Source organism: Taudactylus pleione, unplaced genomic scaffold (assembly GCF_031769625.1).
Source record: "Taudactylus pleione unplaced genomic scaffold, aTauple2 ptg000612l, whole genome shotgun sequence".
NCBI lineage: Eukaryota > Metazoa > Chordata > Amphibia > Anura > Myobatrachidae > Taudactylus > Taudactylus pleione.
The window spans coordinates 1,762,177-1,789,314 of NW_028285014.1; the positions used below are offsets into that span (position 1 = coordinate 1,762,177).

General features: G+C 33.9%; 14 non-coding genes across 14 annotated transcripts; all 14 read left to right on the plus strand.

The window, feature by feature from the left end:
• Positions 1 to 78: 78 nt before the first annotated feature.
• Positions 79 to 187, plus strand: TRNAL-CAA (transfer RNA leucine (anticodon CAA)). The gene is made up of 2 exons: positions 79 to 116; positions 142 to 187. It is a non-coding gene; the product is annotated as a tRNA-Leu (tRNA).
• A 2,197-nt stretch (positions 188 to 2,384) lies between these two features.
• TRNAL-CAA (transfer RNA leucine (anticodon CAA)) lies at positions 2,385 to 2,493 on the plus strand. The gene is made up of 2 exons: positions 2,385 to 2,422; positions 2,448 to 2,493. It is a non-coding gene; the product is annotated as a tRNA-Leu (tRNA).
• Positions 2,494 to 3,537: 1,044 nt separating this feature from the next.
• Positions 3,538 to 3,646, plus strand: TRNAL-CAA (transfer RNA leucine (anticodon CAA)). Its single transcript has 2 exons — positions 3,538 to 3,575; positions 3,601 to 3,646. It is a non-coding gene; the product is annotated as a tRNA-Leu (tRNA).
• Positions 3,647 to 4,690: 1,044 nt separating this feature from the next.
• TRNAL-CAA (transfer RNA leucine (anticodon CAA)) lies at positions 4,691 to 4,799 on the plus strand. The gene is made up of 2 exons: positions 4,691 to 4,728; positions 4,754 to 4,799. It is a non-coding gene; the product is annotated as a tRNA-Leu (tRNA).
• A 5,654-nt stretch (positions 4,800 to 10,453) lies between these two features.
• On the plus strand, positions 10,454 to 10,562 carry TRNAL-CAA (transfer RNA leucine (anticodon CAA)). The gene is made up of 2 exons: positions 10,454 to 10,491; positions 10,517 to 10,562. It is a non-coding gene; the product is annotated as a tRNA-Leu (tRNA).
• A 2,196-nt stretch (positions 10,563 to 12,758) lies between these two features.
• On the plus strand, positions 12,759 to 12,867 carry TRNAL-CAA (transfer RNA leucine (anticodon CAA)). Its single transcript has 2 exons — positions 12,759 to 12,796; positions 12,822 to 12,867. It is a non-coding gene; the product is annotated as a tRNA-Leu (tRNA).
• Positions 12,868 to 13,911: 1,044 nt separating this feature from the next.
• TRNAL-CAA (transfer RNA leucine (anticodon CAA)) lies at positions 13,912 to 14,020 on the plus strand. The gene is made up of 2 exons: positions 13,912 to 13,949; positions 13,975 to 14,020. It is a non-coding gene; the product is annotated as a tRNA-Leu (tRNA).
• Positions 14,021 to 17,370: 3,350 nt separating this feature from the next.
• On the plus strand, positions 17,371 to 17,479 carry TRNAL-CAA (transfer RNA leucine (anticodon CAA)). Its single transcript has 2 exons — positions 17,371 to 17,408; positions 17,434 to 17,479. It is a non-coding gene; the product is annotated as a tRNA-Leu (tRNA).
• A 1,044-nt stretch (positions 17,480 to 18,523) lies between these two features.
• Positions 18,524 to 18,632, plus strand: TRNAL-CAA (transfer RNA leucine (anticodon CAA)). The gene is made up of 2 exons: positions 18,524 to 18,561; positions 18,587 to 18,632. It is a non-coding gene; the product is annotated as a tRNA-Leu (tRNA).
• Positions 18,633 to 19,676: 1,044 nt separating this feature from the next.
• TRNAL-CAA (transfer RNA leucine (anticodon CAA)) lies at positions 19,677 to 19,785 on the plus strand. Its single transcript has 2 exons — positions 19,677 to 19,714; positions 19,740 to 19,785. It is a non-coding gene; the product is annotated as a tRNA-Leu (tRNA).
• A 1,044-nt stretch (positions 19,786 to 20,829) lies between these two features.
• On the plus strand, positions 20,830 to 20,938 carry TRNAL-CAA (transfer RNA leucine (anticodon CAA)). Its single transcript has 2 exons — positions 20,830 to 20,867; positions 20,893 to 20,938. It is a non-coding gene; the product is annotated as a tRNA-Leu (tRNA).
• A 1,044-nt stretch (positions 20,939 to 21,982) lies between these two features.
• On the plus strand, positions 21,983 to 22,091 carry TRNAL-CAA (transfer RNA leucine (anticodon CAA)). The gene is made up of 2 exons: positions 21,983 to 22,020; positions 22,046 to 22,091. It is a non-coding gene; the product is annotated as a tRNA-Leu (tRNA).
• A 1,044-nt stretch (positions 22,092 to 23,135) lies between these two features.
• Positions 23,136 to 23,244, plus strand: TRNAL-CAA (transfer RNA leucine (anticodon CAA)). The gene is made up of 2 exons: positions 23,136 to 23,173; positions 23,199 to 23,244. It is a non-coding gene; the product is annotated as a tRNA-Leu (tRNA).
• A 3,349-nt stretch (positions 23,245 to 26,593) lies between these two features.
• On the plus strand, positions 26,594 to 26,702 carry TRNAL-CAA (transfer RNA leucine (anticodon CAA)). The gene is made up of 2 exons: positions 26,594 to 26,631; positions 26,657 to 26,702. It is a non-coding gene; the product is annotated as a tRNA-Leu (tRNA).
• Positions 26,703 to 27,138: the final 436 nt, after the last annotated feature.

Here is a 27,138-nt window from a genome sequence, read left to right on the forward strand (position 1 = left end):
TCAAAATCACAATCAAAAATATAAATAGTAAAATGATAAACCCTAACAGGAAGCAGGTTTGGACATACTGATGTGCATGTCAGGATGGCCGAGCGGTCTAAGGCGCCAGACTCAAGATTCTACTCTTCCAGTTAATGGGAATTCTGGTCTCTGTAAAGAGGCGTGGGTTCAAATCCCACTTCTGACAATATTTTCTTGCTCTTTGGTTATGTTTTACACTCAAAATGACCGACATTGACAAGTATGCTCAGGACATCCACAGTCTTTCAATCTTTCCTCTCCCAGACATTGATATCTTGATCCCATTTATTTCTAAGCAATATGAAGCACAATGATTGAATGAATTAAAGGGCATAGAAACTGTTAAAGACCTAAGAATTGATCGATTTTCCCATCTACATTCCAATCAAGATCAAATTACATTAGACTTAAATTAATTAAATTATTCTTAAATGATAAAGACACTATGATAAGTTTTAAAATTCTAAAGTTCAGTTCATGTAGAAATTGACTGTTGAAATAATGTTTTACATAGAAACAGAATTTGATGGCAGATAAGAACCACTTGGCCCACGTAGTCTGCTCCTTTTCATGTATCCTTTTGGCAACTTCAATCCTATTTGCTCCTTACATTTCTCTTAAGGATATTCTTATGCCTATCCCAAGCGTGTTTAAATTGTTTCACCATTTAGCTTCAACAACATCGGATGGGAGGCTTTTCTATTTATCAACTACCCTTTCTGTGAAGTAATTTTTCTTCAAATTTCCTCTAAGTCTACCTCCCTCCAGTTTCAGTGCATGTCCTCGTGTTCTTGTACATCTCTTCCTTTGAAGAATAAGTATTGTTTGCACAACATTCTTTTAGTATTCAGTAATCTAAACATAAAACACAAGAATAATTGGAATCGAAAGTATTTTAAGGCTCTTAGACTTTACATAGAACGTGATATACAATTTACTTCTAAGACAAACTAATCTGTTCTGCTAGGATGAAGACCTTAGTAAAGGGTGGCAACAGTAATTTTGAAGGATAACACTTTAGCTTGAGCCATTTTTCCTAAATAATGTTATTTAAGAAACAGCTTTTAGAGGAAATGCATTAATCTAAGATCTTGATTTACTGACCCCTTTTTCAACAAGGCCAAATTATTTGTCAAAATCACAATCAAAAATATAAATAGTAAAATGATAAACCCTAACAGGAAGCAGGTTTGGACATACTGATGTGCTTGTCAGGATGGCCGAGCGGTCTAAGACACCAGACTCAAGATTCTACTCTTCCAGTTAATGGGAATTCTGGCCTCTGTAAAGAGGCGTAGGTTCAAATCCCTCTTCTGACAATATATTTTTGCTCTTTGGTTATGTTTTACACTCAAAATGACTGACATTGAGAAGTATGCTCAGGACATCCACAGTCTTTCAATCTTTCCTCTCCCAGACATTGATATCTTGATCCCATTTATTTCTAAGCAATATGAAGCACAATGATTGAATGAATTAAAGGGCATAGAAACTTTTAAAGACCTAAGAATTGATCGATTTTCCCATCTACATTCCAATCAAGATCAAATTACATTAGACTTAAATTAATTAAATTATTCTTAAATGATAAAGACACTATGATTAGTTTTAAAATTCTAAAGTTCAGTTCATGTAGAAATTGACTATTGAAATAATGTATTACATAGAAACAGAATTTGATGGCAGATAAAAACCACTTGGCCCATGTAGTCTGCTCCTTTTCATGTATCCTTTAATCAACTTCAACCCTATTTGCTCCTTACATTTCTCTTAAGGATATTCTTATGCCTATCCGAAGCGTGTTTAAATTGCTTCACCGTTTAGCTTCAACAACATCGGATGGGAGGCTTTTCTATTTATCAACTACCCTTTCTGTGAAGTAATTTTTCTTCAAATTTCCTCTAAGTCTACCTCCCTCCAGTTTCAGTGCATGTCCTCGTGTTCTTGTACATCTCTTCCTTTGAAGAATAAGTATTGTTTGCACAACATTCTTTTAGTATTCAGTAATCTAAACATAAAACACAAGAATAATTGGCATCGAAAGTATTTTAAGGCTCTTAGACTTTACATAGAACGTGATATACAATTTACTTCTAAGACAAACTAATCTGTTCTGCTAGGATGAAGACCTTAGTAAAGGGTGGCAACAGTAATTTTGAAGGATAACACTTTAGCTTGAGCCATTTTTCCTAAATAATGTTATTTAAGAAACAGCTTTTAGAGGAAATGCATTAATCTAAGATCTTGATTTAATGACCCCTTTTTCAACAAGGCCAAATTATTTGTCAAAATCACAATCAAAAATATAAATAGTAAAATGATAAACCCTAACAGGAAGCAGGTTTGGACATACTGATGTGCTTGTCAGGATGGCCGAGCGGTCTAAGACACCAGACTCAAGATTCTACTCTTCCAGTTAATGGGAATTCTGGTCTCTGTAAAGAGGCGTGGGTTCAAATCCCACTTCTGACAATATTTTCTTGCTCTTTGGTTATGTTTTACACTCAAAATGACCGACATTGAGAAGTATGCTCAGGACATCCACAGTCTATCAATCTTTCCTCTCCCAGACATTGATATCTTGATCCCATTTATTTCTAAGCAATATGAAGCACAATGATTGAATGAATTAAAGGGCATAGAAACTGTTAAAGACCTAAGAATTGATCGATTTTCCCATCTACATTCCAATCAAGATCAAATTACATTAGACTTAAATTAATTAAATTATTCTTAAATGATAAAGACACTATGATTAGTTTTAAAATTCTAAAGTTCAGTTCATGTAGAAATTGACTGTTGAAATAATGTTTTACATAGAAACAGAATTTGATGGCAGATAAGAACCACTTGGCCCACGTAGTCTGCTCCTTTTCATGTATCCTTTAGGCAACTTCAATCCTATTTGCTCCTTACATTTCTCTTAAGGATATTCTTATGCCTATCCCAAGCGTGTTTAAATTGTTTCACCATTTAGCTTCAACAACATCGGATGGGAGGCTTTTCTATTTATCAACTACCCTTTCTGTGAAGTAATTTTTCTTCAAATTTCCTCTAAGTCTACCTCCCTCCAGTTTCAGTGCATGTCCTCGTGTTCTTGTACATCTCTTCCTTTGAAGAATAAGTATTGTTTGCACAACATTCTTTTAGTATTCAGTAATCTAAACATAAAACACAAGAATAATTGGCATTGAAAGTATTTTAAGGCTCTTAGACTTTACATATAACGTGATATACAATTTACTTCTAAGACAAACTAATCTGTTCTGCTAGGATGAAGACCTTAGTAAAGGGTGGCAACAGTAATTTTGAAGGATAACACTTTAGCTTGAGCCATTTTTCCTAAATAATGTTATTTAAGAAACAGCTTTTAGAAGAAATGCATTAATCTAAGATCTTGATTTAATGACCCCATTTTCAACAAGGCCAAATTATTTGTCAAAATCACAATCAAAAATATAAATAGTAAAATGATAAACCCTAACAGGAAGCAGGTTTGGACATACTGATGTGAATGTCAGGATGGCTGAGCGGTCTAAGGCGCCAGACTCAAGATTCTACTCTTCCAGTTAATGGGAATTCTGGTCTCTGTAAAGAGGCGTGGGTTCAAATCCCACTTCTGACAATATTTTCTTGCTCTTTGGTTATGTTTTACACTCAAAATGACCGACATTGAGAAGTATGCTCAGGACATCCACAGTCTATCAATCTTTCCTCTCCCAGACATTGATATCTTGATCCCATTTATTTCTAAGCAATATGAAGCACAATGATTGAATGAATTAAAGGGCATAGAAACTGTTAAAGACCTAAGAATTGATCGATTTTCCCATCTACATTCCAATCAAGATCAAATTACATTAGACTTAAATTAATTAAATTATTCTTAAATGATAAAGACACTATGATTAGTTTTAAAATTCTAAAGTTCAGTTCATGTAGAAATTGACTGTTGAAATAATGTTTTACATAGAAACAGAATTTGATGGCAGATAAGAACCACTTGGCCCATGTAGTCTGCTCCTTTTCATGTATCCTTTAGGCAACTTCAATCCTATTTGCTCCTTACATTTCTCTTAAGGATATTCTTATGCCTATCCCAAGCGTGTTTAAATTGTTTCACCATTTAGCTTCAACAACATCGGATGGGAGGTTTTTCTATTTATCAACTACCCTTTCTGTGAAGTAATTTTTCTTCAAATTTCCTCTAAGTCTACCTCCCTCCAGTTTCAGTGCATGTCCTCGTGTTCTTGTACATCTCTTCCTTTGAAGAATAAGTATTGTTTGCACAACATTCTTTTAGTATTCAGTAATCTAAACATAAAACACAAGAATAATTGGCATCGAAAGTATTTTAAGGCTCTTAGACTTTACATATAATGTGATATACAATTTACTTCTAAGACAAACTAATCTGTTCTGCTAGGATGAAGACCTTAGTAAAGGGTGGCAACAGTAATTTTGAAGGATAACACTTTAGCTTGAGCCATTTTTCCTAAATAATGTTATTTAAGAAACAGCTTTTAGAGGAAATGCATTAATCTAAGATCTTGATTTAATGACCCCTTTTTCAACAAGGCCAAATTATTTGTCAAAATCACAATCAAAAATATAAATAGTAAAATGATAAACCCTAACAGGAAGCAGGTTTGGACATACTGATGTGCATGTCAGGATGGCCGAGCGGTCTAAGGCGCCAGACTCAAGATTCTACTCTTCCAGTTAATGGGAATTCTGGTCTCTGTAAAGAGGCGTGGGTTCAAATCCCACTTCTGACAATATTTTCTTGCTCTTTGGTTATGTTTTACACTCAAAATGACCGACATTGACAAGTATGCTCAGGACATCCACAGTCTTTCAATCTTTCCTCTCCCAGACATTGATATCTTGATCCCATTTATTTCTAAGCAATATGAAGCACAATGATTGAATGAATTAAAGGGCATAGAAACTGTTAAAGACCTAAGAATTGATCAATTTTCCCATCTACATTCCAATCAAGATCAAATTACATTAGACTTAAATTAATTAAATTATTCTTAAATGATAAAGACACTATGATAAGTTTTAAAATTCTAAAGTTCAGTTCATGTAGAAATTGACTGTTGAAATAATGTTTTACATAGAAACAGAATTTGATGGCAGATAAGAACCACTTGGCCCACGTAGTCTGCTCCTTTTCATGTATCCTTTTGGCAACTTCAATCCTATTTGCTCCTTACATTTCTCTTAAGGATATTCTTATGCCTATCCCAAGCGTGTTTAAATTGTTTCACCATTTAGCTTCAACAACATCGGATGGGAGGCTTTTCTATTTATCAACTACCCTTTCTGTGAAGTAATTTTTCTTCAAATTTCCTCTAAGTCTACCTCCCTCCAGTTTCAGTGCATGTCCTCGTGTTCTTGTACATCTCTTCCTTTGAAGAATAAGTATTGTTTGCACAACATTCTTTTAGTATTCAGTAATCTAAACATAAAACACAAGAATAATTGGAATCGAAAGTATTTTAAGGCTCTTAGACTTTACATAGAACGTGATATACAATTTACTTCTAAGACAAACTAATCTGTTCTGCTAGGATGAAGACCTTAGTAAAGGGTGGCAACAGTAATTTTGAAGGATAACACTTTAGCTTGAGCCATTTTTCCTAAATAATGTTATTTAAGAAACAGCTTTTAGAGGAAATGCATTAATCTAAGATCTTGATTTACTGACCCCTTTTTCAACAAGGCCAAATTATTTGTCAAAATCACAATCAAAAATATAAATAGTAAAATGATAAACCCTAACAGGAAGCAGGTTTGGACATACTGATGTGCTTGTCAGGATGGCCGAGCGGTCTAAGACACCAGACTCAAGATTCTACTCTTCCAGTTAATGGGAATTCTGGCCTCTGTAAAGAGGCGTAGGTTCAAATCCCACTTCTGACAATATATTTTTGCTCTTTGGATATGTTTTACACTCAAAATGACTGACATTGAGAAGTATGCTCAGGACATCCACAGTCTTTCAATCTTTCCTCTCCCAGACATTGATATCTTGATCCCATTTATTTCTAAGCAATATGAAGCACAATGATTGAATGAATTAAAGGGCATAGACACTTTTAAAGACCTAAGAATTGATCGATTTTCCCATCTATATTCCAATCAAGATCAAACTACATTAGACTTAATTAATTAAATTATTCTTAAATGATAAAGACACTATGATTAGTTTTAAAATTCTAAAGTTCAGTTCATGTAGAAATTGGCTATTGAAATAATGTATTACATAGAAACAGAATTTGATGGCAGATAAGAACCACTTGGCCCATGTAGTCTGCTCCTTTTCATGTATCCTTTAGGCAACTTCAACCCTATTTGCTCCTTACATTTCTCTTAAGGATATTCTTATGCCTATCCGAAGCGTGTTTAAATTGTTTCACCATTTAGCTGCAACAACATCGGATGGGAGGCTTTTCTATTTATCAACTACCCTTTCTGTGAAGTAATTTTTCATCAAATTTCCTATCAGTCTACCTCCCTCCAGTTTCAGTGCATGTCCTCGTGTTCTTGTACATCTCTTCCTTTGAAGAATAAGTATTGTTTGCACAACATTCTTTTAGTATTCAGTAATCTAAACATAAAACACAAGAATAATTGGCATTGAAAGTATTTTAAGGCTCTTAGACTTTACATATAACGTGATATACAATTTACTTCTAAGACAAACTAATCTGTTCTGCTAGGATGAAGACCTTAGTAAAGGGTGGCAACAGTAATTTTGAAGGATAACACTTTAGCTTGAGCCATTTTTCCTAAATAATGTTATTTAAGAAACAGCTTTTAGAGGAAATGCATTAATCTAAGATCTTGATTTAATGACCCCATTTTCAACAAGGCCAAATTATTTGTCAAAATCACAATCAAAAATATAAATAGTAAAATGATAAACCCTAACAGGAAGCAGGTTTAGACATACTGATGTGCTTGTCAGGAAGGCCGAGCGGTCTAAGACACCAGACTCAAGATTCTACTCTTCCAGTTAATGGGAATTCTGGTCTCTGTAAAGAGGCGTGGGTTCAAATCCCACTTCTGACAATATTTTCTTGCTCTTTGGTTATGTTTTACACTCAAAATGACCGACATTGAGAAGTATGCTCAGGACATCCACAGTCTATCAATCTTTCCTCTCCCAGACATTGATATCTTGATCCCATTTATTTCTAAGCAATATGAAGCACAATGATTGAATGAATTAAAGGGCATAGAAACTGTTAAAGACCTAAGAATTGATCGATTTTCCCATCTACATTCCAATCAAGATCAAATTACATTAGACTTAAATTAATTAAATTATTCTTAAATGATAAAGACACTATGATTAGTTTTAAAATTCTAAAGTTCAGTTCATGTAGAAATTGACTGTTGAAATAATGTTTTACATAGAAACAGAATTTGATGGCAGATAAGAACCACTTGGCCCACGTAGTCTGCTCCTTTTCATGTATCCTTTAGGCAACTTCAATCCTATTTGCTCCTTACATTTCTCTTATGGATATTCTTATGCCTATCCCAAGCGTGTTTAAATTGTTTCACCATTTAGCTTCAACAACATCGGATGGGAGGCTTTTCTATTTATAAACTACCCTTTCTGTGAAGTAATTTTTCTTCAAATTTCCTCTAAGTCTACCTCCCTCCAGTTTCAGTGCATGTCCTCGTGTTCTTGTACATCTCTTCCTTTGAAGAATAAGTATTGTTTGCACAACATTCTTTTAGTATTCAGTAATCTAAACATAAAACACAAGAATAATTGGCATCGAAAGTATTTTAAGGCTCTTTGACTTTACATATAACGTGATATACAATTTACTTCTAAGACAAACTAATCGGTTCTGCTAGGATGAAGACCTTAGTAAAGGGTGGCAACAGTAATTTTGAAGGATAACACTTTAGCTTGAGCCATTTTTCCTAAATAATGTTATTTAAGAAACGGCTTTTAGAGGAAATGCATTAATCTAAGATCTTGATTTAATGACCCCTTTTTCAACAAGGCCAAATTATTTGTCAAAATCACAATCAAAAATATAAATAGTAAAATGATAAACCCTAACAGGAAGCAGGTTTAGACATACTGATGTGCTTGTCAGGATGGCCGAGCGGTCTAAGGCGCCAGACTCAAGATTCTACTCTTCCAGTTAATGGGAATTCTGGTCTCTGTAAAGAGGCGTAGGTTCAAATCCCTCTTCTGACAATATATTTTTGCTCTTTGGTTATGTTTTACACTCAAAATGACTGACATTGAGAAGTATGCTCAGGACATCCACAGTCTTTCAATCTTTCCTCTCCCAGACATTGATATCTTGATCCCATTTATTTCTAAGCAATATGAAGCACAATGATTGAATGAATTAAAGGGCATAGAAACTTTTAAAGACCTAAGAATTGATCGATTTTCCCATCTACATTCCAATCAAGATCAAATTACATTAGACTTAAATTAATTAAATTATTCTTAAATGATAAAGACACTATGATTAGTTTTAAAATTCTAAAGTTCAGTTCATGTAGAAATTGACTATTGAAATAATGTATTACATAGAAACAGAATTTGATGGCAGATAAAAACCACTTGGCCCATGTAGTCTGCTCCTTTTCATGTATCCTTTAATCAACTTCAACCCTATTTGCTCCTTACATTTCTCTTAAGGATATTCTTATGCCTATCCGAAGCGTGTTTAAATTGCTTCACCGTTTAGCTTCAACAACATCGGATGGGAGGCTTTTCTATTTATCAACTACCCTTTCTGTGAAGTAATTTTTCTTCAAATTTCCTCTAAGTCTACCTCCCTCCAGTTTCAGTGCATGTCCTCGTGTTCTTGTACATCTCTTCCTTTGAAGAATAAGTATTGTTTGCACAACATTCTTTTAGTATTCAGTAATCTAAACATAAAACACAAGAATAATTGGCATCGAAAGTATTTTAAGGCTCTTAGACTTTACATAGAACGTGATATACAATTTACTTCTAAGACAAACTAATCTGTTCTGCTAGGATGAAGACCTTAGTAAAGGGTGGCAACAGTAATTTTGAAGGATAACACTTTAGCTTGAGCCATTTTTCCTAAATAATGTTATTTAAGAAACAGCTTTTAGAGGAAATGCATTAATCTAAGATCTTGATTTAATGACCCCTTTTTCAACAAGGCCAAATTATTTGTCAAAATCACAATCAAAAATATAAATAGTAAAATGATAAACCCTAACAGGAAGCAGGTTTGGACATACTGATGTGCTTGTCAGGATGGCCGAGCGGTCTAAGACACCAGACTCAAGATTCTACTCTTCCAGTTAATGGGAATTCTGGTCTCTGTAAAGAGGCGTAGGTTCAAATCCCACTTCTGACAATATATTTTTGCTCTTTGGTTATGTTTTACACTCAAAATGACTGACATTGAGAAGTATGCTCAGGACATCCACAGTCTTTCAATCTTTCCTCTCCCAGACATTGATATCTTGATCCCATTTATTTCTAAGCAATATGAAGCACAATGATTGAATGAATTAAAGGGCATAGACACTTTTAAAGACCTAAGAATTGATCGATTTTCCCATCTATATTCCAATCAAGATCAAACTACATTAGACTTAATTAATTAAATTATTCTTAAATGATAAAGACACTATGATTAGTTTTAAAATTCTAAAGTTCAGTTCATGTAGAAATTGGCTATTGAAATAATGTATTACATAGAAACAGAATTTGATGGCAGATAAGAACCACTTGGCCCATGTAGTCTGCTCCTTTTCATGTATCCTTTAGGCAACTTCAACCCTATTTGCTCCTTACATTTCTCTTAAGGATATTCTTATGCCTATCCGAAGCGTGTTTAAATTGTTTCACCATTTAGCTTCAACAACATCGGATGGGAGGCTTTTCTATTTATCAACTACCCTTTCTGTGAAGTAATTTTTCATCAAATTTCCTCTCAGTCTACCTCCCTCCAGTTTCAGTGCATGTCCTCGTGTTCTTGTACATCTCTTCCTTTGAAGAATAAGTATTGTTTGCACAACATTCTTTTAGTATTCAGTAATCTAAACATAAAACACAAGAATAATTGGCATTGAAAGTATTTTAAGGCTCTTAGACTTTACATATAACGTGATATACAATTTACTTCTAAGACAAACTAATCTGTTCTGCTAGGATGAAGACCTTAGTAAAGGGTGGCAACAGTAATTTTGAAGGATAACACTTTAGCTTGAGCCATTTTTCCTAAATAATGTTATTTAAGAAACAGCTTTTAGAGGAAATGCATTAATCTAAGATCTTGATTTAATGACCCCATTTTCAACAAGGCCAAATTATTTGTCAAAATCACATTCAAAAATATAAATAGTAAAATGATAAACCCTAACAGGAAGCAGGTTTGGGCATACTGATGTGCATGTCAGGATGGCCGAGCGGTCTAAGGCGTCAGACTCAAGATTCTACTCTTCCAGTTAATGGGAATTCTGGTCTCTGTAAAGAGGCGTGGGTTCAAATCCCACTTCTGACAATATTTTCTTGCTCTTTGGTTATGTTTTACACTCAAAATGACCGACATTGAGAAGTATGCTCAGGACATCCACAGTCTTTCAATCTTTCCTCTCCCAGACATTGATATCTTGATCCCATTTATTTCTAAGCAATATGAAGCACAATGATTGATTGATTTAAAGGGCATGTAAACTTTTAAAGACCTAAGAATTGATCGATTGTCCCATCTACATTCCAATCAAGATCAAATTACATTAGACTTAAATTAATTAAATTATTCTTAAATGATAAAGGCACTATGATTAGTTTTAAAATTCTAAAGTTCAGTTCATGTAGAAATTGGCTATTGAAATAATGTATTACATAGAAACAGAATTTGATGGCAGATAAGAACCACTTGGCCCATGTAGTCTGCTCCTTTTCATGTATCCTTTAGGCAACTTCAACCCTATTTGCTCCTTACATTTCTCTTAAGGATATTCTTATGCCTATCCGAAGCGTGTTTAAATTGTTTCACCATTTAGCTTCAACAACATCGGATGGGAGGCTTTTCTATTTATCAACTACCCTTTCTGTGAAGTAATTTTTCTTCAAATTTCCTCTAAGTCTACCTCCCTCCAGTTTCAGTGCATGTCCTCGTGTTCTTGTACATCTCTTCCTTTGAAGAATAAGTATTGTTTGCACAACATTCTTTTAGTATTCAGTAATCTAAACATAAAACACAAGAATAATTGGCATCGAAAGTATTTTAAGGCTCTTAGACTTTACATAGAACGTGATATACAATTTACTTCTAAGACAAACTAATCTGTTCTGCTAGGATGAAGACCTTAGTAAAGGGTGGCAACAGTAATTTTGAAGGATAACACTTTAGCTTGAGCCATTTTTCCTAAATAATGTTATTTAAGAAACAGCTTTTAGAGGAAATGCATTAATCTAAGATCTTGATTTAATGACCCCTTTTTCAACAAGGCCAAATTATTTGTCAAAATCACAATCAAAAATATAAATAGTAAAATGATAAACCCTAACAGGAAGCAGGTTTGGACATACTGATGTGCTTGTCAGGATGGCCGAGCGGTCTAAGACACCAGACTCAAGATTCTACTCTTCCAGTTAATGGGAATTCTGGTCTCTGTAAAGAGGCGTAGGTTCAAATCCCACTTCTGACAATATATTTTTGCTCTTTGGTTATGTTTTACACTCAAAATGACTGACATTGAGAAGTATGCTCAGGACATCCACAGTCTTTCAATCTTTCCTCTCCCAGACATTGATATCTTGATCCCATTTATTTCTAAGCAATATGAAGCACAATGATTGAATGAATTAAAGGGCATAGACACTTTTAAAGACCTAAGAATTGATCGATTTTCCCATCTATATTCCAATCAAGATCAAACTACATTAGACTTAATTAATTAAATTATTCTTAAATGATAAAGACACTATGATTAGTTTTAAAATTCTAAAGTTCAGTTCATGTAGAAATTGGCTATTGAAATAATGTATTACATAGAAACAGAATTTGATGGCAGATAAGAACCACTTGGCCCATGTAGTCTGCTCCTTTTCATGTATCCTTTAGGCAACTTCAACCCTATTTGCTCCTTACATTTCTCTTAAGGATATTCTTATGCCTATCCGAAGCGTGTTTAAATTGTTTCACCATTTAGCTTCAACAACATCGGATGGGAGGCTTTTCTATTTATCAACTACCCTTTCTGTGAAGTAATTTTTCATCAAATTTCCTCTCAGTCTACCTCCCTCCAGTTTCAGTGCATGTCCTCGTGTTCTTGTACATCTCTTCCTTTGAAGAATAAGTATTGTTTGCACAACATTCTTTTAGTATTCAGTAATCTAAACATAAAACACAAGAATAATTGGCATTGAAAGTATTTTAAGGCTCTTAGACTTTACATATAACGTGATATACAATTTACTTCTAAGACAAACTAATCTGTTCTGCTAGGATGAAGACCTTAGTAAAGGGTGGCAACAGTAATTTTGAAGGATAACACTTTAGCTTGAGCCATTTTTCCTAAATAATGTTATTTAAGAAACAGCTTTTAGAGGAAATGCATTAATCTAAGATCTTGATTTAATGACCCCATTTTCAACAAGGCCAAATTATTTGTCAAAATCACAATCAAAAATATAAATAGTAAAATGATAAACCCTAACAGGAAGCAGGTTTGGGCATACTGATGTGCATGTCAGGATGGCCGAGCAGTCTAAGGCGTCAGACTCAAGATTCTACTCTTCCAGTTAATGGGAATTCTGGTCTCTGTAAAGAGGCGTGGGTTCAAATCCCACTTCTGACAATATTTTCTTGCTCTTTGGTTATGTTTTACACTCAAAATGACCGACATTGAGAAGTATGCTCAGGACATCCACAGTCTTTCAATCTTTCCTCTCCCAGACATTGATATCTTGATCCCATTTATTTCTAAGCAATATGAAGCACAATGATTGATTGATTTAAAGGGCATGTAAACTTTTAAAGACCTAAGAATTGATCGATTGTCCCATCTACATTCCAATGAAGATCAAATTACATTAGACTTAAATTAATTAAATTATTCTTAAATGATAAAGGCACTATGATTAGTTTTAAAATTCTAAAGTTCAGTTCATGTAGAAATTGGCTATTGAAATAATGTATTACATAGAAACAGAATTTGATGGCAGATAAGAACCACTTGGCCCATGTAGTCTGCTCCTTTTCATGTATCCTTTAGGCAACTTCAACCCTATTTGCTCCTTACATTTCTCTTAAGGATATTCTTATGCTTATCCGAAGCGTGTTTAAATTGTTTCACCATTTAGCTTCAACAACATCGGATGGGAGGCTTTTCTATTTATCAACTACCCTTTCTGTGAAGTAATTTTTCATCAAATTTCCTCTAAGTCTACTTCCCTCCAGTTTCAGTGCATGTCCTCGTGTTCTTGTACATCTCTTCCTTTGAAGAATAAGTATTGTTTGCACAACATTCTTTTAGTATTCAGTAATCTAAACATAAAACACAAGAATAATTGGCATCGAAAGTATTTTAAGGCTCTTAGACTTTACATATAACGTGATATACAATTTACTTCTAAGACAAACTAATCTGTTCTGCTAGGATGAAGACCTTAGTAAAGGGTGGCAACAGTAATTTTGAAGGATAACACTTTAGCTTGAGCCATTTTTCCTAAATAATGTTATTTAAGAAAAAGCTTTTAGAGGAAATGCATTAATCTAAGATCTTGATTTAATGACCCCTTTTTCAACAAGGCCAAATTATTTGTCAAAATCACAATCAAAAATATAAATAGTAAAATGATAAACCCTAACAGGAAGCAGGTTTGGACATACTGATGTGCTTGTCAGGATGGCCGAGCGGTCTAAGGCGCCAGACTCAAGATTCTACTCTTCCAGTTAATGGGAATTCTGGTCTCTGTAAAGAGGCGTGGGTTCAAATCCCACTTCTGACAATATTTTCTTGCTCTTTGGTTATGTTTTACACTCAAAATGACCGACATTGAGAAGTATGCTCAGGACATCCACAGTCTTTCAATCTTTCCTCTCCCAGACATTGATATCTTGATCCCATTTATTTCTAAGCAATATGAAGTACAATGATTGAATGAATTAAAGGGCATAGAAACTGTTAAAGACCTAAGAATTGATCGATTTTCCCATCTACATTCCAATCAAGATCAAATTACATTAGACTTAAATTAATTAAATTATTCTTAAATGATAAAGACACTATGATTAGTTTTAAAATTCTAAAGTTCAGTTCATGTAGAAATTGACTGTTGAAATAATGTTTTACATAGAAACAGAATTTGATGGCAGATAAGAACCACTTGGCCCACGTAGTCTGCTCCTTTTCATGTATCCTTTTGGCAACTTCAATCCTATTTGCTCCTTACATTTCTCTTAAGGATATTCTTATGCCTATCCTAAGCGTGTTTAAATTGTTTCACCATTTAGCTTCAACAACATCGGATGGGAAGCTTTTCTATTTATCAACTACCCTTTCTGTGAAGTAATTTTTCTTCAAATTTCCTCTAAGTCTACCTCCCTCCAGTTTCAGTGCATGTCCTCGTGTTCTTGTACATCTCTTCCTTTGAAGAATAAGTATTGTTTGCACAACATTCTTTTAGTATTCAGTAATCTAAACATAAAACACAAGAATAATTGGCATCGAAAGTATTTTAAGGCTCTTAGACTTTACATATAATGTGATATACAATTTACTTCTAAGACAAACTAATCGGTTCTGCTAGGATGAAGACCTTAGTAAAGGATGGCAACAGTAATTTTGAAGGATAACACTTTAGCTTGAGCCATTTTTCCTAAATAATGTTATTTAAGAAACAGCTTTTAGAGGAAATGCATTAATCTAAGATCTTGATTTAATGACCCCTTTTTCAACAAGGCCAAATTATTTGTCAAAATCACAATCAAAAATATAAATAGTAAAATGATAAACCCTAATAGGAAGCAGATTTGGACATACTGATGTGCTTGTCAGGATGGCCGAGCGGTCTAAGACACCAGACTCAAGATTCTACTCTTCCAGTTAATGGGAATTCTGGTCTCTGTAAAGAGGCGTAGGTTCAAATCCCACTTCCGACAATATATTTTTGCTCTTTGGTTATGTTTTACACTCAAAATGACTGACATTGAGAAGTATGCTCAGGACATCCACAGTCTTTCAATCTTTCCTCTCCCAGACATTGATATCTTGATCCCATTTATTTCTAAGCAATATGAAGCACAATGATTGAATGAATTAAAGGGCATAGAAACTGTTAAAGACCTAAGAATTGATCGATTTTCCCATCTACATTCCAATCAAGATCAAATTACATTAGACTTAAATTAATTAAATTATTCTTAAATGATAAAGACACTATGATTAGTTTTAAAATTCTAAAGTTCAGTTCATGTAGAAATTGACTGTTGAAATAATGTTTTACATAGAAACAGAATTTGATGGCAGATAAGAACCACTTGGCCCATGTAGTCTGCTCTTTTTCATGTATCCTTTAGGCAACTTCAATCCTATTTGCTCCTTACATTTCTCTTAAGGATATTCTTATGAATATCCCAAGCGTGTTTAAATTGTTTCACCATTTAGCTTCAACAACATCGGATGGGAGGCTTTTCTATTTATCAACTACCCTTTCTGTGAAGTAATTTTTCTTCAAATTTCCTCTAAGTCTACCTCCCTCCAGTTTCAGTGCATGTCCTCGTGTTCTTGTACATCTCTTCCTTTGAAGAATAAGTATTGTTTGCACAACATTCTTTTAGTATTCAGTAATCTAAACATAAAACACAAGAATAATTGGCATCGAAAGTATTTTAAGGCTCTTAGACTTTACATATAACGTGATATACAATTTACTTCTAAGACAAACTAATCTGTTCTGCTAGGATGAAGACCTTAGTAAAGGGTGGCAACAGTAATTTTGAAGGATAACACTTTAGCTTGAGCCATTTTTCCTAAATAATGTTATTTAAGAAACAGCTTTTAGAGGAAATGCATTAATCTAAGATCTTGATTTAATGACCCCTTTTTCAACAAGGCCAAATTATTTGTCAAAATCACAATCAAAAATATAAATAGTAAAATGATAAACCCTAACAGGAAGCAGGTTTGGACATACTGATGTGCATGTCAGGATGGCCGAGCGGTCTAAGACACCAGACTCAAGATTCTACTCTTCCAGTTAATGGGAATTCTGGTCTCTGTAAAGAGGCGTAGGTTCAAATCCCACTTCCGACAATATATTTTTGCTCTTTGGTTATGTTTTACACTCAAAATGACTGACATTGAGAAGTATGCTCAGGACATCCACAGTCTTTCAATCTTTCCTCTCCCAGACATTGATATCTTGATCCCATTTATTTCTAAGCAATATGAAGCACAATGATTGAATGAATTAAAGGGCATAGAAACTGTTAAAGACCTAAGAATTGATCGATTTTCCCATCTACATTCCAATCAAGATCAAATTACATTAGACTTAAATTAATTAAATTATTCTTAAATGATAAAGACACTATGATTAGTTTTAAAATTCTAAAGTTCAGTTCATGTAGAAATTGACTGTTGAAATAATGTTTTACATAGAAACAGAATTTGATGGCAGATAAGAACCACTTGGCCCATGTAGTCTGCTCCTTTTCATGTATCCTTTAGGCAACTTCAATCCTATTTGCTCCTTACATTTCTCTTAAGGATATTCTTATGAATATCCCAAGCGTGTTTAAATTGTTTCACCATTTAGCTTCAACAACATCGGATGGGAGGCTTTTCTATTTATCAACTACCCTTTCTGTGAAGTAATTTTTCTTCAAATTTCCTCTAAGTCTACCTCCCTCCAGTTTCAGTGCATGTCCTCGTGTTCTTGTACATCTCTTCCTTTGAAGAATAAGTATTGTTTGCACAACATTCTTTTAGTATTCAGTAATCTAAACATAAAACACAAGAATAATTGGCATCGAAAGTATTTTAAGGCTCTTAGACTTTACATATAACGTGATATACAATTTACTTCTAAGACAAACTAATCTGTTCTGCTAGGATGAAGACCTTAGTAAAGGGTGGCAACAGTAATTTTGAAGGATAACACTTTAGCTTGAGCCATTTTTCCTAAATAATGTTATTTAAGAAACAGCTTTTAGAGGAAATGCATTAATCTAAGATCTTGATTTAATGACCCCTTTTTCAACAAGGCCAAATTATTTGTCAAAATCACAATCAAAAATATAAATAGTAAAATGATAAACCCTAACAGGAAGCAGGTTTGGACATACTGATGTGCATGTCAGGATGGCCGAGCGGTCTAAGGTGCCAGACTCAAGATTCTACTCTTCCAGTTAATGGGAATTCTGGTCTCTGTAAAGAGGCGTGGGTTCAAATCCCACTTCTGACAATATTTTCTTGCTCTTTGGTTATGTTTTACACTCAAAATGACCGACATTGAGAAGTATGCTCAGGACATCCACAGTCTTTCAATCTTTCCTCTCCCAGACATTGATATCTTGATCCCATTTATTTCTAAGCAATATGAAGCACAATAATTGAATGAATTAAAGGGCATAGAAACTGTTAAAGACCTAAGAATTGATCGATTTTCCCATCTACATTCCAATCAAGATCAAATTACATTAGACTTAAATTAATTAAATTATTCTTAAATGATAAAGACATTATGATAAGTTTTAAAATTCTAAAGTTCAGTTCATGTAGAAATTGACTGTTGAAATAATGTTTTACATAGAAACAGAATTTGATGGCAGATAAGAACCACTTGGCCCACGTAGTCTGCTCCTTTTCATGTATCCTTTTGGCAACTTCAATCCTATTTGCTCCTTACATTTCTCTTAAGGATATTCTTATGCCTATCCCAAGCGTGTTTAAATTGTTTCACCATTTAGCTTCAACAACATCGGATGGGAGGCTTTTCTATTTATCAACTACCCTTTCTGTGAAGTAATTTTTCTTCAAATTTCCTCTAAGTCTACCTCCCTCCAGTTTCAGTGCATGTCCTCGTGTTCTTGTACATCTCTTCCTTTGAAGAATAAGTATTGTTTGCACAACATTCTTTTAGTATTCAGTAATCTAAACATAAAACACAAGAATAATTGGCATCGAAAGTATTTTAAGGCTCTTAGACTTTACATAGAACGTGATATACAATTTACTTCTAAGACAAACTAATCTGTTCTGCTAGGATGAAGACCTTAGTAAAGGGTGGCAACAGTAATTTTGAAGGATAACACTTTAGCTTGAGCCATTTTTCCTAAATAATGTTATTTAAGAAACAGCTTTTAGAGGAAATGCATTAATCTAAGATCTTGATTTAATGACCCCTTTTTCAACAAGGCCAAATTATTTGTCAAAATCACAATCAAAAATATAAATAGTAAAATGATAAACCCTAACAGGAAGCAGGTTTGGACATACTGATGTGCTTGTCAGGATGGCCGAGCGGTCTAAGGCGCCAGACTCAAGATTCTACTCTTCCAGTTAATGGGAATTCTGGTCTCTGTAAAGAGGTGTGGGTTCAAATCCCACTTCTGACAATATTTTCTTGCTCTTTGGTTATGTTTTACACTCAAAATGACCGACATTGAGAAGTATGCTCAGGACATCCACAGTCTTTCAATCTTTCCTCTCCCAGACATTGATATCTTGATCCCATTTATTTCTAAGCAATATGAAGTACAATGATTGAATGAATTAAAGGGCATAGAAACTGTTAAAGACCTAAGAATTGATCGATTTTCCCATCTACATTCCAATCAAGATCAAATTACATTAGACTTAAATTAATTAAATTATTCTTAAATGATAAAGACACTATGATTAGTTTTAAAATTCTAAAGTTCAGTTCATGTAGAAATTGACTGTTGAAATAATGTTTTACATAGAAACAGAATTTGATGGCAGATAAGAACCACTTGGCCCACGTAGTCTGCTCCTTTTCATGTATCCTTTTGGCAACTTCAATCCTATTTGCTCCTTACATTTCTCTTAAGGATATTCTTATGCCTATCCTAAGCGTGTTTAAATTGTTTCACCGTTTAGCTTCAACAACATCGGATGGGAGGCTTTTCTATTTATCAACTACCCTTTCTGTGAAGTAATTTTTCATCAAATTTCCTCTAAGTCTACCTCCCTCCAGTTTCAGTGCATGTCCTCGTGTTCTTGTACATCTCTTCCTTTGAAGAATAAGTATTGTTTGCACAACATTCTTTTAGTATTCAGTAATCTAAACATAAAACACAAGAATAATTGGCATTGAAAGTATTTTAAGGCTCTTAGACTTTACATATAACGTGATATACAATTTACTTCTAAGACAAACTAATCTGTTCTGCTAGGATGAAGACCTTAGTAAAGGGTGGCAACAGTAATTTTGAAGGATAACACTTTAGCTTGAGCCATTTTTCCTAAATAATGTTATTTAAGAAACAGCTTTTAGAAGAAATGCATTAATCTAAGATCTTGATTTAATGACCCAATTTTCAACAAGGCCAAATTATTTGTCAAAATCACAATCAAAAATATAAATAGTAAAATGATAAACCCTAACAGGAAGCAGGTTTGGACATACTGATGTGAATGTCAGGATGGCCGAGCGGTCTAAGGCGCCAGACTCAAGATTCTACTCTTCCAGTTAATGGGAATTCTGGTCTCTGTAAAGAGGCGTGGGTTCAAATCCCACTTCTGACAATATTTTCTTGCTCTTTGGTTATGTTTTACACTCAAAATGACCGACATTGAGAAGTATGCTCAGGACATCCACAGTCTATCAATCTTTCCTCACCCAGACATTGATATCTTGATCCCATTTATTTCTAAGCAATATGAAGCACAATGATTGAATGAATTAAAGGGCATAGAAAATGTTAAAGACCTAAGAATTGATCGATTTTCCCATCTACATTCCAATCAAGATCAAATTACATTAGACTTAAATTAATTAAATTATTCTTAAATGATAAAGACACTATGATTAGTTTTAAAATTCTAAAGTTCAGTTCATGTAGAAATTGACTGTTGAAATAATGTTTTACATAGAAACAGAATTTGATGGCAGATAAGAACCACTTGGCCCATGTAGTCTGCTCCTTTTCATGTATCCTTTAGGCAACTTCAATCCTATTTGCTCCTTACATTTCTCTTAAGGATATTCTTATGAATATCCCAAGCGTGTTTAAATTGTTTCACCATTTAGCTTCAACAACATCGGATGGGAGGCTTTTCTATTTATCAACTACCCTTTCTGTGAAGTAATTTTTCTTCAAATTTCCTCTAAGTCTACCTCCCTCCAGTTTCAGTGCATGTCCTCGTGTTCTTGTACATCTCTTCCTTTGAAGAATAAGTATTGTTTGCACAACATTCTTTTAGTATTCAGTAATCTAAACATAAAACACAAGAATAATTGGCATCGAAAGTATTTTAAGGCTCTTAGACTTTACATATAACGTGATATACAATTTACTTCTAAGACAAACTAATCTGTTCTGCTAGGATGAAGACCTTAGTAAAGGGTGGCAACAGTAATTTTGAAGGATAACACTTTAGCTTGAGCCATTTTTCCTAAATAATGTTATTTAAGAAACAGCTTTTAGAGGAAATGCATTAATCTAAGATCTTGATTTAATGACCCCTTTTTCAACAAGGCCAAATTATTTGTCAAAATCACAATCAAAAATATAAATAGTAAAATGATAAACCCTAACAGGAAGCAGGTTTGGACATACTGATGTGAATGTCAGGATGGCCGAGCGGTCTAAGGCGCCAGACTCAAGATTCTACTCTTCCAGTTAATGGGAATTCTGGTCTCTGTAAAGAGGCGTGGGTTCAAATCCCACTTCTGACAATATTTTCTTGCTCTTTGGTTATGTTTTACACTCAAAATGACCGACATTGAGAAGTATGCTCAGGACATCCACAGTCTATCAATCTTTCCTCTCCCAGACATTGATATCTTGATCCCATTTATTTCTAAGCAATATGAAGCACAATGATTGAATGAATTAAAGGGCATAGAAAATGTTAAAGACCTAAGAATTGATCGATTTTCCCATCTACATTCCAATCAAGATCAAATTACATTAGACTTAAATTAATTAAATTATTCTTAAATGATAAAGACACTATGATTAGTTTTAAAATTCTAAAGTTCAGTTCATGTAGAAATTGACTGTTGAAATAATGTTTTACATAGAAACAGAATTTGATGGCAGATAAGAACCACTTGGCCCATGTAGTCTGCTCCTTTTCATGTATCCTTTAGGCAACTTCAATCCTATTTGCTCCTTACATTTCTCTTAAGGATATTCTTATGAATATCCCAAGCGTGTTTAAATTGTTTCACCATTTAGCTTCAACAACATCGGATGGGAGGCTTTTCTATTTATCAACTACCCTTTCTGTGAAGTAATTTTTCTTCAAATTTCCTCTAAGTCTACCTCCCTCCAGTTTCAGTGCATGTCCTCGTGTTCTTGTACATCTCTTCCTTTGAAGAATAAGTATTGTTTGCACAACATTCTTTTAGTATTCAGTAATCTAAACATAAAACACAAGAATAATTGGCATCGAAAGTATTTTAAGGCTCTTAGACTTTACATATAACGTGATATACAATTTACTTCTAAGATAAACTAATCTGTTCTGCTAGGATGAAGACCTTAGTAAAGGGTGGCAACAGTAATTTTGAAGGATAACACTTTAGCTTGAGCCATTTTTCCTAAATAATGTTATTTAAGAAACAGCTTTTAGAGGAAATGCATTAATCTAAGATCTTGATTTAATGACCCCTTTTTCAACAAGGCCAAATTATTTGTCAAAATCACAATCAAAAATATAAATAGTAAAATGATAAACCCTAACAGGAAGCAGGTTTGGACATACTGATGTGCATGTCAGGATGGCCGAGCGGTCTAAGGTGCCAGACTCAAGATTCTACTCTTCCAGTTAATGGGAATTCTGGTCTCTGTAAAGAGGCGTGGGTTCAAATCCCACTTCTGACAATATTTTCTTGCTCTTTGGTTATGTTTTACACTCAAAATGACCGACATTGAGAAGTATGCTCAGGACATCCACAGTCTTTCAATCTTTCCTCTCCCAGACATTGATATCTTGATCCCATTTATTTCTAAGCAATATGAAGCACAATAATTGAATGAATTAAAGGGCATAGAAACTGTTAAAGACCTAAGAATTGATCGATTTTCCCATCTACATTCCAATCAAGATCAAATTACATTAGACTTAAATTAATTAAATTATTCTTAAATGATAAAGACATTATGATAAGTTTTAAAATTCTAAAGTTCAGTTCATGTAGAAATTGACTGTTGAAATAATGTTTTACATAGAAACAGAATTTGATGGCAGATAAGAACCACTTGGCCCACGTAGTCTGCTCCTTTTCATGTATCCTTTTGGCAACTTCAATCCTATTTGCTCCTTACATTTCTCTTAAGGATATTCTTATGCCTATCCCAAGCGTGTTTAAATTGTTTCACCATTTAGCTTCAACAACATCGGATGGGAGGCTTTTCTATTTATCAACTACCCTTTCTGTGAAGTAATTTTTCTTCAAATTTCCTCTAAGTCTACCTCCCTCCAGTTTCAGTGCATGTCCTCGTGTTCTTGTACATCTCTTCCTTTGAAGAATAAGTATTGTTTGCACAACATTCTTTTAGTATTCAGTAATCTAAACATAAAACACAAGAATAATTGGCATCGAAAGTATTTTAAGGCTCTTAGACTTTACATAGAACGTGATATACAATTTACTTCTAAGACAAACTAATCTGTTCTGCTAGGATGAAGACCTTAGTAAAGGGTGGCAACAGTAATTTTGAAGGATAACACTTTAGCTTGAGCCATTTTTCCTAAATAATGTTATTTAAGAAACAGCTTTTAGAAGAAATGCATTAATCTAAGATCTTGATTTAATGACCCAATTTTCAACAAGGCCAAATTATTTGTCAAAATCACAATCAAAAATATAAATAGTAAAATGATAAACCCTAACAGGAAGCAGGTTTGGACATACTGATGTGAATGTCAGGATGGCCGAGCGGTCTAAGGCGCCAGACTCAAGATTCTACTCTTCCAGTTAATGGGAATTCTGGTCTCTGTAAAGAGGCGTGGGTTCAAATCCCACTTCTGACAATATTTTCTTGCTCTTTGGTTATGTTTTACACTCAAAATGACCGACATTGAGAAGTATGCTCAGGACATCCACAGTCTATCAATCTTTCCTCTCCCAGACATTGATATCTTGATCCCATTTATTTCTAAGCAATATGAAGCACAATGATTGAATGAATTAAAGGGCATAGAAAATGTTAAAGACCTAAGAATTGATCGATTTTCCCATCTACATTCCAATCAAGATCAAATTACATTAGACTTAAATTAATTAAATTATTCTTAAATGATAAAGACACTATGATTAGTTTTAAAATTCTAAAGTTCAGTTCATGTAGAAATTGACTGTTGAAATAATGTTTTACATAGAAACAGAATTTGATGGCAGATAAGAACCACTTGGCCCATGTAGTCTGCTCCTTTTCATGTATCCTTTAGGCAACTTCAATCCTATTTGCTCCTTACTTTTCTCTTAAGGATATTCTTATGCCTATCCCAAGCGTGTTTAAATTGTTTCACCATTTAGCTTCAACAACATCGGATGGGAGGCTTTTCTATTTATCAACTACCCTTTCTGTGAAGTAATTTTTCTTCAAATTTCCTCTAAGTCTACCTCCCTCCAGTTTCAGTGCATGTCCTCGTGTTCTTGTACATCTCTTCCTTTGAAGAATAAGTATTGTTTGCACAACATTCTTTTAGTATTCAGTAATCTAAACATAAAACACAAGAATAATTGGCATCGAAAGTATTTTAAGGCTCTTAGACTTTACATATAACGTGATATACAATTTACTTCTAAGACAAACTAATCTGTTCTGCTAGGATGAAGACCTTAGTAAAGGGTGGCAACAGTAATTTTGAAGGATAACACTTTAGCTTGAGCCATTTTTCCTAAATAATGTTATTTAAGAAACAGCTTTTAGAGGAAATGCATTAATCTAAGATCTTGATTTAATGACCCCTTTTTCAACAAGGCCAAATTATTTGTCAAAATCACAATCAAAAATATAAATAGTAAAATGATAAACCCTAACAGGAAGCAGGTTTAGATATACTGATGTGCTTGTCAGGATGGCCGAGTGGTCTAAGACACCAGACTCAAGATTCTACTCTTCCAGTTAATGCGAATTCTGGTCTCTGTAAAGAGGTGTAGGTTCAAATCCCACTTCTGACAATATATTTTTGCTCTTTGGTTATGTTTTACACTCAAAATGACTGACATTGAGAAGTATGCTCAGGACATCCACAGTCTTTCAATCTTTCCTCTCCCAGACATTGATATCTTGATCCCATTTATTTCTAAGCAATATGAAGCACAATGATTGAATGAATTAAAGGGCATAGAAACTTTTAAAGACCTAAGAATTGATCGATTTTCCCATCTACATTCCAATCAAGATCAAATTACATTAGACTTAAATTAATTAAATTATTCTTAAATGATAAAGACACTATGATTAGTTTTAAAATTCTAAAGTTCAGTTCATGTAGAAATTGGCTATTGAAATAATGTATTACATAGAAACAGAATTTGATGGCAGATAAGAACCACTTGGCCCAAGTAGTCTGCTCCTTTTCATGTATCCTTTTGGCAACTTCAATCCTATTTGCTCCTTACATTTCTCTTAAGGATATTCTTATGCCTATCCTAAGCGTGTTTAAATTGTTTCACCGTTTAGCTTCAACAACATCGGATGGGAGGCTTTTCTATTTATCAACTACCCTTTCTGTGAAGTAATTTTTCATCAAATTTCCTCTAAGTCTACCTCCCTCCAGTTTCAGTGCATGTCCTCGTGTTCTTGTACATCTCTTCCTTTGAAGAATAAGTATTGTTTGCACAACATTCTTTTAGTATTCAGTAATCTAAACATAAAACACAAGAATAATTGGCATTGAAAGTATTTTAAGACTCTTAGACTTTACATATAACGTGATATACAATTTACTTCTAAGACAGCTAATCTGTTCTGCTAGGATGAAGACCTTAGTAAAGGGTGGCAACAGTAATTTTGAAGGATAACACTTTAGCTTGAGCCATTTTTCCTAAATAATGTTATTTAAGAAACAGCTTTTTAGAAGAAATGCATTAATCTAAGATCTTGATTTAATGACCACATTTTCAACAAGGCCAAATTATTTGTCAAAATCACAATCAAAAATATAAATAGTAAAATGATAAACCCTAACAGGAAGCAGGTTTGGATATACTGATGTGCTTGTCAGGATGGCCGAGCGGTCTAAGACACCAGACTCAAGATTCTACTCTTCCAGTTAATGGGAATTCTGGTCTCTGTAAAGAGGCGTAGGTTCAAATCCCACTTCTGACGATATATTTTTGCTCTTTGGTTATGTTTTACACTCAAAATGACTGACATTGAGAAGTATGCTCAGGACATCCACAGTCTTTCAATCTTTCCTCTCCCAGACATTGATATCTTGATCCCATTTATTTCTAAGCAATATGAAGCACAATGATTGAATGAATTAAAGGGCATAGACACTTTTAAAGACCTAAGAATTGATCGATTTTCCCATCTACATTCCAATCAAGATCAAACTACATTAGACTTAATTAATTAAATTATTCTTAAATGATAAAGACACTATGATTAGTTTTAAAATTCTAAAGTTCAGTTCATGTAGAAATTGGCTATTGAAATAATGTATTACATAGAAACAGAATTTGATGGCAGATAAGAACCACTTGGCCCAAGTAGTCTGCTCCTTTTCATGTATCCTTTAGGCAACTTCAACCCTATTTGCTCCTTACATTTCTCTTAAGGATATTCTTATGCCTATCCGAAGCGTGTTTAAATTGTTTCACCGTTTAGCTTCAACAACATCGGATGGGAGGCTTTTCTATTTATCAACTACCCTTTCTGTGAAGTAATTTTTCATCAAATTTCCTCTCAGTCTACCTCCCTCCAGTTTCAGTGCATGTCCTCGTGTTCTTGTACATCTCTTCCTTTGAAGAATAAGTATTGTTTGCACAACATTCTTTTAGTATTCAGTAATCTAAACAGAAAACACAAGAATAATTGGCATTGAAAGTATTTTAAGGCTCTTAGACTTTACATATAACGTGATATACAATTTACTTCTAAGACAAACTAATCTGTTCTGCTAGGATGAAGACCTTAGTAAAGGGTGGCAACAGTAATTTTGAAGGATAACACTTTAGCTTGAGCCATTTTTCCTAAATAATGTTATTTAAGAAACAGCTTTTAGAGGAAATGCATTAATCTAAGATCTTGATTTAATGACCCCATTTTCAACAAGGCCAAATTATTTGTCAAAATCACAATCAAAAATATAAATAGTAAAATGATAAACCCTAACAGGAAGCAGGTTTGGGCATACTGATGTGCATGTCAGGATGGCCGAGCGGTCTAAGGCGCCAGACTCAAGATTCTACTCTTCCAGTTAATGGGAATTCTGGTCTCTGTAAAGAGGCGTGGGTTCAAATCCCACTTCTGACAATATTTTCTTGCTCTTTGGTTATGTTTTACACTCAAAATGACCGACATTGAGAAGTATGCTCAGGACATCCACAGTCTTTCAATCTTTCCTCTCCCAGACATTGATATCTTGATCCCATTTATTTCTAAGCAATATGAAGCACAATGATTGAATGAATTAAAGGGCATAGAAACTGTTAAAGACCTAAGAATTGATCGATTTTCCCATCTACATTCCAATCAAGATCAAATTACATTAGACTTAAATTAATTAAATTATTCTTAAATGATAAAGACACTATGATTAGTTTTAAAATTCTAAAGTTCAGTTCATGTAGAAATTGACTGTTGAAATAATGTTTTACATAGAAACAGAATTTGATGGCAGATAAGAACCACTTGGCCCACGTAGTCTGCTCCTTTTCATGTATCCTTTTGGCAACTTCAATCCTATTTG